A 10,160-nucleotide genomic window follows, 5' to 3' on the forward strand; every position below is an offset into this window, starting at 1 on the left:
GAGACACATGGCTGTAGGCAGCAATGAGAAGAACCCAGCATCACTGATTCCTGCAAAAAATAGATAAGCTGAATCTAACCAGATAAATAAAACTGAGGGACATTCTATAAAACTAGACATCGTACGGGGCGCCTGGGTGGCGCAGTCGGTTAAGCGTCCGACTTCAGCCAGGTCACGATCTCTCGGTCCGTGAGTTCGAGCCCCGCGTCGGGCTCTGGGCTGATGGCTCAGAGCCTGGAGCCTGTTTCCGATTCTGTGTCTCCCTCTCTCTCTGCCCCTCCCCCGTTCAGGCTCTGTCTCTCTCTGTCCCAAAAATAAATAAACGTTGAAAAAAAAAAAATTAAAAAAAAAAAAAAAACAAAAAACTAGACATCGTACAAAGTAATCCTCATTTGTATCAAGATGGTAAAAGTCAAGGAAAAACTGAAGAACTGCTCCAGATAAAAGGAAACTAAAGAGACAAGACAATTGAGTGCAACATGTGATTTCAAACTGGATCCTTTTGTTATTAAGGACATTATTGGGGCAACTGGTATCTATTCTGTATTGTCCAATATGGTAGCCACTAGCCATAGATGGCTACTGAACACTTGAAATGTGGTTGAGGTATTGAGGTTTTAAATTTATTATTTTTTTAAAAAAATATCTTTTTAATATTTTTGAGAGAGAGAGGGAGACACAGAATCCGAAGCAGGCTCCAGGCTCTGAGCTGTCAGCACAGAGCCCAACATGGGGCTCGAACCCCCGAACGGTGAAATCAGACCTGAACCAAAGTCGGATGCCCAACCAACTGAGCCACCCAGGTGCCTCTAAATTTATTTAATTGCAATTAAATTTGAATTAATTTATATTCAAATTGCCGCGTGTGTCTAGTGGTTACCATATTAGACAGCAGAGGTCTAGGCATTGCAAATTGAACCACCTGAGTGCTGAGGGAAGCTGGCGCTGTAAATGTTGGAAAACTGCTCCAACTGCATAAGCTGTTGCTATGTGGGAATACACAGCCAGTGTTGCCAGACCACTTGGTAAGGAGCCAGAAATCCAAGTTTTATGTTAGCTCTCCCAATTTTTTATTTTTTCCTGTCCCCATCTCCCAATTTTTAAATGTGGACAACTAACTTTTTAAAAGCATTAGGCCAAATAACACACATCTATGGGCTGGCTTTGGCTCACTAGTTTGCAACCTCTGGTTGCAAATGAAAAAGACAATATGCAGATAGTTATATATGGATAGAAAGTGAACCATGGCAAAAATGAGTACCTTGTGCTTCAGAAGTAATTGATACTCAGTATAGCCAGCAAGGCTGCAGAAAGCTTCATAGATGAAAATATGGCAGTGGAGCTTCTGAGAATCTGAAGGATTATGTTTGCAAAAATGGGGCAAAGGGCCACTTGAACCTAGAAGCTCTTTCAACCTGTTGTCCTAGCTACAGGGATGGCCAGCATTTCCCAGCCATTTCTGACTTAGAACCCATTTCATGGTGATGTATAATCTCACAAAATACCTTTAAAAATACTGGGATTGTATTTGTTGTACGTAATCTGATTATTTTCAAACAGCTCATTAGAATCTCAAACATATAGGAAAGCTGAAGTTTTACAGGGAACATTTCTAAACTCATCACTCAGATTTCAGTGAATGGTTAGTAATGTGTTATTAGTTTTATCATAGAGAGGAGGAATTACCCAGAGAAAAAGCTCCAGAATTCTGCCTAGAGGATTCTTGAGTCTGTTGCTGAATATTAAGCTGCAATTGAATAGGGCAACATTCTGTGTAGCCAGGCAAAGAACTACTGGGTACCTATAAATTGACTAATTCCCAGAGTTAACAGAGGGCTGGGAGTTGTTTGAGTTTTGGCGAGCTAATGTGGGGAATTCCTATTAAACTTGTTGAACACCTGGAGCATTGACTCTGGAAGTGGACGCTTCAGCAGTAGGGATAAAGCTAGCCCTAGAAAGAGGATACTGAAGATAGGCTATACCACATCTTAAAAAGGAGCCTTGAAAGGATTAGACTGATTCACAAAAAACCTGACTGCCTGCTGGAACAAAGTCCAAGACATTTTAAAAGAAGACAACAAAATCTAGCATTCAACAATGTAAATTTTGCAATACCAAGCATTCAATAAAAAATTGCTAGACATGCACAAAAACAGGCAAATGTGACCAGGAGAAAGATAGTCAATAAAAACAGACACATGATGATAAGATGAGAAAATAGTAGACAAGGACTTTGAAAGAGCTATTACAAATATGCCCAAAAATTTAAGGGAAATGAACATAATGAGAGAAGTGCAACATATAAAATAAATCAAATAGAATTTCTGGAGCTTATAAGTGTAATATCTGAAATTTAAACTTCACTGGACAAGACTGACACAAGATTATACAGTGAAGAAAAAAAAGTGTATGTGTACTGGTATGCTCTTGAAGACCCAGCAACTGAAACTATAAAAACTGAAGCACAAGAGGAAAAAAAAAAACACTAAAAATAAATGAACAAGGAAAAAGTAAACTGAGACAATATCACATGGTCAGAAGAGAGAGAAAGTGAGAGAAGGGAAGGAAGAGAGAAAAACAAATTTTGGGGGGTGGTGGGGAATACCATATTATTTTATTTGAAGGAATGTTATAAATGAAAAAACTTAAGTAGATGTTTTGGAACAGAAAAAAAATGGAAACAATAATGGTTGAAATTTTACAAATTTAATGAAAATTATAAATTCATAGTTCCCAGAAGCTCAACAGACTCTAATCAGTATAAACAGAAAGGAAATCACACCAAGTCACTTATTCTCAAATTGCTGAAAACCAGTGATAAAGTGAAAATCTCAAAAAGAAAACATGCATTACATACAGAGGCACAATGGTAAGAATTACTACCCACTTCTCCTAAGAAAAATCATCTTTAAAGCTTTGAAAGGGGTGCCTGGTGGCTCAGTTGGTTGAGCAGCTGACTCTTGATTTCAGCTCAGGTCATGACCCCAGGGTTGTGGGATTGAGCCCCACATCGGGCTTTGCACTGACTGTGGAGCCTGCTTGATATTCTTTCTCTCTTCCTCTGCCCCTCTCCCTGCTCCCCCACTCACATGTTCTCTCTCTCTAAAAAATAAAGTGTTGAAAGAAAGAGATGTTTATCCTTAAATTTTGTATCAAGTGAAAATATCCTTAAATGAAAACTAAATAAGGATGTTTTAAACAAAACAGGGGCGCCTGGGTGGCGCAGTCGGTTGGGCGTCCGACTTCGGCTCAGGTCATGATCTCGCGGTCCGTGAGTTTGAGCCCCGCGTCGGGCTCTGGGCTGATGGCTCAGAGCCTGGAGCCTGCTTCCGATTCTGTGTCTCCCTCTCTCTCTGCCCCTCCCCTGTTCATGCTCTGTCTCTCTCTGTCTCAAAAATAAATAAATGTTAATAAATAAATAAATAAATAAATAAATAAATAAAAAAAACAGACAGAATTCATTGTCAGCAGACTTGGATTCTACAAGAAATATTAAAGATAGTTCAGGAAAAATAAAATACTAAATGGAAACTTTCATCTACACAAAGAAACAAACAGTCCCAGAAATGGTAAATAAATATTAAATAGAATAGATATTCTATCTCATTTAAAAATTTTATTTAAAAGATAGCTTACAGGGGTGCCTGGGTGGCTCAGTCGATTAAGTGTCCAACTTAGCTTAGGTCATGATCTCACAGTTTGTGAGTTCAAGCCCCGTATCGGGCTTCCTGCTGTCAGCACTGAACCTGCTTTGGATCCTGTGTCTCTGCTCCCCTCCACCCCCACCCCCCTTTCTCTTTCTCAAAAATAAACATTAAAAAAAAATTTTTTTTAAGATAGCTTACAATGAAAAGAACACATTAAGTAGAAAGAAATTATAAAGAGTAGAAATCTATGAAATAGAAAAGAAAGGAGGGGTGCCTGGGTGCCTCAGTCGGTTAAGCATCCAACTCTTGATTATGGCTCAGGTCATGATCTCACATTTGTGAGTTCAAAGCCTGAAATAAGCTCTGCACTGACAATACAGAGCCTACTGGGATTCTGTCTCCCTTTCTCTCTGCCCCTCCCCTGCTCTCTCTCTCGCTCTCTCTCAAAAATAAAGAAATAAACTTTAAAAAAAAGAGAGAGAAAAGAAAGGAGAAAACTCATAAAACCAAAACCTGGTTCTTTGTAAAATTCAACAAAATAAACCTGTAGTTAGGCTGACAAAAGTACCCAAGAGAGAAGATACAAATTACCAGTATCAGTGATGAGAGAGGGGACATTACTATAGATCCTACAAACTACAAACCGGGTCAGCAGCCTTTTTCTGTAAACATTCAGACAGTAAATATTTTTGGATTTGTGGGACATATGATCTCTTGAGCAACCATTCATCTCTATTAGAGCCACAGTAAATGAAAGGTGGCTGTGTAAAAATAAAACAGTATTTGAAATATTGGCTGAGGCTGAGTTTGGTTTGTGGCTATAGTTCGATGCCCCTTGCTACAAACACTAAAAGGGTAATAAGGGGATATTCTGGACAACTTTATGTGAAGAAAACTGGCAACCTATGTGAAACAAATTCTTTAAAAAACTCAAATTGTTAAAACTGCTACTGGAAAATTCAAATAGCCCTATATCAGGGTTTCTCAAATTTTAGTAGTACTTACATTTTGGACTAGATAATTCTTTGTGTGGGGGATAAGGTTTTCAGCAGTATCCCTGGCTTCTGCCCACTAGATGCCAGAAGCATCATCTAGTTATAATAACCCCAAATAACTCCAGATGTTACCAAATGTTCCCGGGGGAAGGGATATCATCTCTGGTTGAATATAACTGCCCTATGTCAATGAAAGAAACTGAATTCACAATTAAAAACCTTCCTTTCCACCTTACCCTGTACACCCTCCCCCCCCCCCCAAAACAAACAACAACAACAAAAAAAAACAAAAACAAAGCCACCCAAACACCCAACTCTACGTGGCTTCACTGGTGAATTCTATCCATAATTTAAGGAAGAAATAATACCAATCCTATAAAAATTCTTTCAGAAAATAGGAGTGAAGGGAAAAAAAAAGGAGTAAAGGATGCTTTCCAAATTCATTTTATGAATCCAGCATTACCTGGATATCAAAATCAAGCAAAGATATTACAGAAAGAGAAAATTTCAGGCCAATATTCTCTGTGGACACAGATGTAAGAATATAACAATATATAAAAAGAATAATGATACATCATGAACTAGTATGTTTTTTTACAGGAATGCAAAGTTGGTTCATCATTTGATAATCAGGCAATATAACTCATCATATTAACAATACAGCAGAAAAATCATATGATCATCTCAATAGATACAGGAAAAGCATTTGAAGAAAATCAACAACCATTCATAATTTAAAAAAAAAATCTCAGCAAACTAAGAAAGGGAAATTTCTCAATCTAGTAAAGGACATCTGTTTAAAAAAAAAAACCTATATAACATCATATATAATGATGAAATACTGAGTGATTTCCCCCAAGAATGAGAACAAGGCAATCTACTACTACCACCTGTATTCAACGGTGTGCTGTAAGTCATAAACAGTAAAATAAGGCAAAGGAAAAAAAAAAAGGCATACAGATTGGAAAGAAGTAAAAATGTCTTTATAAAAAACATGACCTTGTGCACAGAAAAAGTGAAAATAGTTCCAAAAAGTTACCGAAACATAATTTAATTTAGCAAGGTCTCAGGATGTAAGATCAACAGACAAAAATCAATTGTATTTTAATAACTAGCATTTTCTTAAAAAATGAACAAAGTAAGCCTGTCACTGTCAATTCAAACAATTGATAGTACCAGTCGCCAAAGATAAAAATTGAGCTAATTTTAGGGACACCCGGGGTGGATCAGTCAGTTAACTATCTGACTCAGCTCAGGTTATGATCTTGTGCTTCATGAGTTCGGGCCCTGCATCGGGATCTGATGTCAGCAGGGAAGGTGCTTCAGATCCTCTGTCCCTCTCTCTCTCTGCCACTCCCCCACTCACACTCTCTCTCAAAAATAAAAAAGAAACATTAAAAAGAACAAAGAGAGAGACAGAGAACGAGAAGGGAAGGGGCAGAGAGATAGACACAGAATCTGAAGTGGGCTCCAGGCTCCAAGCTGACAGCACAGAGCCTGATGCGGGGCTTGAACTCACAAACTGTGAGATCATGACCTGAGCTGAAGTTGGAATCTTAACCGACTGAGCCACCCAGGTGCCCCAAAAAAAACATTTAAAAAAAAATTTTGCCTTCAAGCAAAATTAGCATTTTGAGAGGCACCTGGCTGGCTCAGTCGGTGGAACGTGTGACTCTTGATCTCAGGGTTGTGGGTCTGCAAACCACACTGGGTGTAGAGATTACATACATACATACATACATACATACGTACATACATACATAAATAAAGGGGTGTCTGGGTGGCTCAGTTGGTTAAGCATCGGACTTCGGTCCAGGTCATGATCTCGTGGTTTGTGAATTCAAGCCCTGCATCAGGCTCTGCTGACAGCTGATAGTGCACAGCCTGCTTTGGATCCTCTTCATCCCTCTCTCTGCCCCTTCCCCACTCTATCTCAAAAATAAATAAACATTTATAACTAAATAACTAACTAAATAAATAAATAAAATTAGGATTTTGAAAAAAACTGGTACCCATTATTGTGAGCTTAAAAGTTTTCCTAACATATAAAGTTTTCGATGAGATCAGTAGTGATATTAACAAATATGATTTTTGATGTTGTATAATGAATGTGAAAGCATGTGTAAGCTCGGCATAACTCAGTGACCCTGATAATTTCCAAATAACCACTGTATGATGTGACAAATCAAGCTTAGGCAAAAGAGTCATTTTAACTACAAGATAGATCAATGGATCTCAATGTAACAGAGTATGAAAAGTTATAGATATGGTTTCAGATTCCACACTGCTATCAACTTTTTTTTTTTTTTAATATTCATTTAGTTTTGGGAGAGTGTAAACTGTGGAGGGGCAGAGAGAGGGGGACAGGATCCAAAGCAGGATCTGCACTGACAGGCTGAGAGCAGCCAGCCCAGCGTGGGGCTTGAACTCACCAACCCTGAGATCACCACCTGAGTGGAAGTCGGATGTTCAACCCAACCAACTAAGCCACCCAGGTGCCCCTGCTACTGACTTTTTTTTCCCCTGCTACTAACTTTTTTTTTTTTTTTAATTTTTTTTTCAACATTTATTTATTTTTGGGACAGAGAGAGACAGAGCATGAACGGGGGAGGGGCAGAGAGAGAGGGAGACACAGAATCTGAAACAGGCTCCAGGCTCTGAGCCATCAGCCCAGAGCCCGACGCGGGGCTCGAACTCCCGGACCGCGAGATCGTGACCTGGCTGAAGTCGGATGCTTAACCGACTGCGCCACCCAGGCGCCCCTCCCTGCTACTAACTTTTAAGAAAACTACCACTTGTCCAATTTTGAGATAGTACCAAAAAATATCCGATATATATGTCATATATATATATATATATATATATATATATTCTATTAAAATACTCCTCTCTTTTCTAACCACCTATCTGTGTGAGGCTGGATTTTCTATATATACTTAAACAACATATCATAACACACTAAAGGAAGAGGATGAAGATCCAGCTTTTCATTAAGTCAGACATTAATTTGCCACATATTTGTAAAACAATGCCACTCTTCTAAATTTCTTTTAGAAAAATATAACTATTTTTTCATAAAGATACCTATATTATCATGCAATGGGTTTATTGTTATTTTTAATGAGTAAATATTTAAAATATTTTGTTTTAATTTCTAATCTGGCAAATATTGATAGCAAATAAAAAGCTTAATAATTCTTAAGTTTTAAGAGTGTAAAGTGTCTCAAGACCCAAAGGTTTGAGAATCATTGATCTACTCCAACCCTCTCTCTCTTGATTCCCTATTTTATAGATGGGTAAACTGAGGCTTGGAGTTGGAAAGGACCCTTCACAGGGAGACTGTGGTTGTGGTCCTGACACTCCACATTCGGTATAAATCTGTGAGAAGAGGTGTGCTGGGATAACTCCTATTTAGTGTATTCAATCTCTCTTCACTGGATCCTTATCTGGATTTAAATGTCATGAGATTTTTTTTTTTAAAGACTTTTCTGTGGGCACCTGGGTGGCTAAGTCAGTTAAGCGTCCAACTTCGGCTCAGGTCATCTCGCGGTTCATGAGTTCGAACCCTGCATCGGGTTCTGTGCTGATAGACCAGAGCCTGAAGCCTGCTTTGGATTTTGTGTCTCCCTCTCTCTCTGCCCCTCCGCTACTCTCTCTCAAGAATAAATAAACATTAAAAAAAATTTTTTTTTAATAAAACAAAAAAGGCTTTTCTCTATGCACACATCTCCCTCCATCTTACAACTGCTAGGTCCCTGTTACAAACTTCTTTCTCATCTTTCACTCACTCATTCAATGACTATTTACTGAGCGCCAACTATGTACCATATACAGCTCTAGGTGCTGATAATCCAACAATGAATTAAACAAAATCCTTGATTTGATTTTTAAAATCTTACATTCTGGTGAGGGGTCAGAAAATTGGTCCAGAACTTGTAAATGGGCAGAAAAGAATTACTGGGTGCTCTTTCATTGTAGTGCTAGAGTATACCTTTGATTGACTTTATATTGACTAGGCTATTGCACAACTTTGTAGGGGTAAAGGTTAGCTTGTAAAAAACCAATTTGCAAATGCAAATTACTCCTATCCATAGTAATGCAAATGGATTTTGATCAGTAGAGATGGAATTGATTTCCATCTGGTATAAGTGATAGTCCCAAACATTATAGTTTATTACTGAAGATTTTAATGTTTTTGCAACTATCAGCAAATTCATTTCAGCATTCCTTTGATAATCTAAATATCTGAAACTCAAATTCTCATTTGCACAAATCTTACCATCTAACTGGTTCCCTCATTATTTAGGATAGTAATGGAGGAGTAGTTTATTATGATGAATAAAATCTTTGGCCTGCACTCACTTTATCTTTGTGTAAGAATTATGTTTCCCACCTTTTGCAAATTGTAATTTAGCAGACTATATGAAAAAATACATAAGTTATAAGAATAAAGGCAGGTTAAGAGGACAGTTATTAACTGGTGGTGTAGCATGTACTAGTTTAGATAGATAGGGCCAATCAATCAATTCTCTCTTAATCACAAGTGGAATCAATCCTTTTCCTTTTTTAAAAAAATGTTTATTAATTTTACTTGTGTGTGTGTGTGTGTGTGTGTGTGTGAGAGAGAGAGAGAGAGAGAGAGAGATCACCAGCGGGGGGAGGAGAAGAGAGAGGAAGACAGAGAATCCCAAGTGGGCTCCACACTGCCAGCACAGAGCCAGATGTGGGGCTCAAACCCACAAACCGTGAGATCATGACCTGAGCCAAAATCAAGAGTCAGGCACTTAACTGAGCTACCCAGGCGCCCGGGAATCCTTTTGTATCTTCCTTGGCACCACACTAATCCAGAACTGTCTTCTCTCATCTGATCTACCTCCCATAATCCTACCTACTCCAGTCATCAACTGTCAGATGATTTTTCTTTTTTTAGTGATAAACACAAGATTCTATTTGTGATATTTAAAGTTTTGGTAACTCCTCCTGCCCTGTAAATGTGGAAATAAAGGTGTATGTTTCTCAGTGGAATTTTACAACCCACATCAAGAAGAATATAGTTTGGGCAAAGGTCAAAAATTCCCTCTTTCATATGTAGCTTTGGCAGTTCACAATCCATAAAATACTGGAAAAGCTCAAAGTGCTACAAGGTTCTTCACTACTTCTAATTTTCTATGGTAGTGAAGAGATAGTTTGTTGTCTTAAAATTCACACTTGCTTCATCATTCCTGTAACTTCAGTAAAAATGTACCCAAACTTCCTGCCTTCTGAAAGTGCTAGGACTTTTTGATGGGAGTTTGAAATGGTGGCTGATTACTTTTGAATACTTAAGCTCCACTGGCTGACAGCTCACATCTGTACTTCTGATCTACTGCCTAGAGATCAGAGTTCCCCACCAGCCCCTCCTTGGCTCTGTTAACTTGCTGGAGCAGCTCACATATTTCGGGAAACCCATTACTCACTAGATCACTGGCTTATTATAAAAGTATGTAACTCAGGTACTGTCAGATGGAGATGCACATAG

This window comes from Leopardus geoffroyi, chromosome C1, assembly GCF_018350155.1.
Source record: "Leopardus geoffroyi isolate Oge1 chromosome C1, O.geoffroyi_Oge1_pat1.0, whole genome shotgun sequence".
Lineage (NCBI taxonomy): Eukaryota > Metazoa > Chordata > Mammalia > Carnivora > Felidae > Leopardus > Leopardus geoffroyi.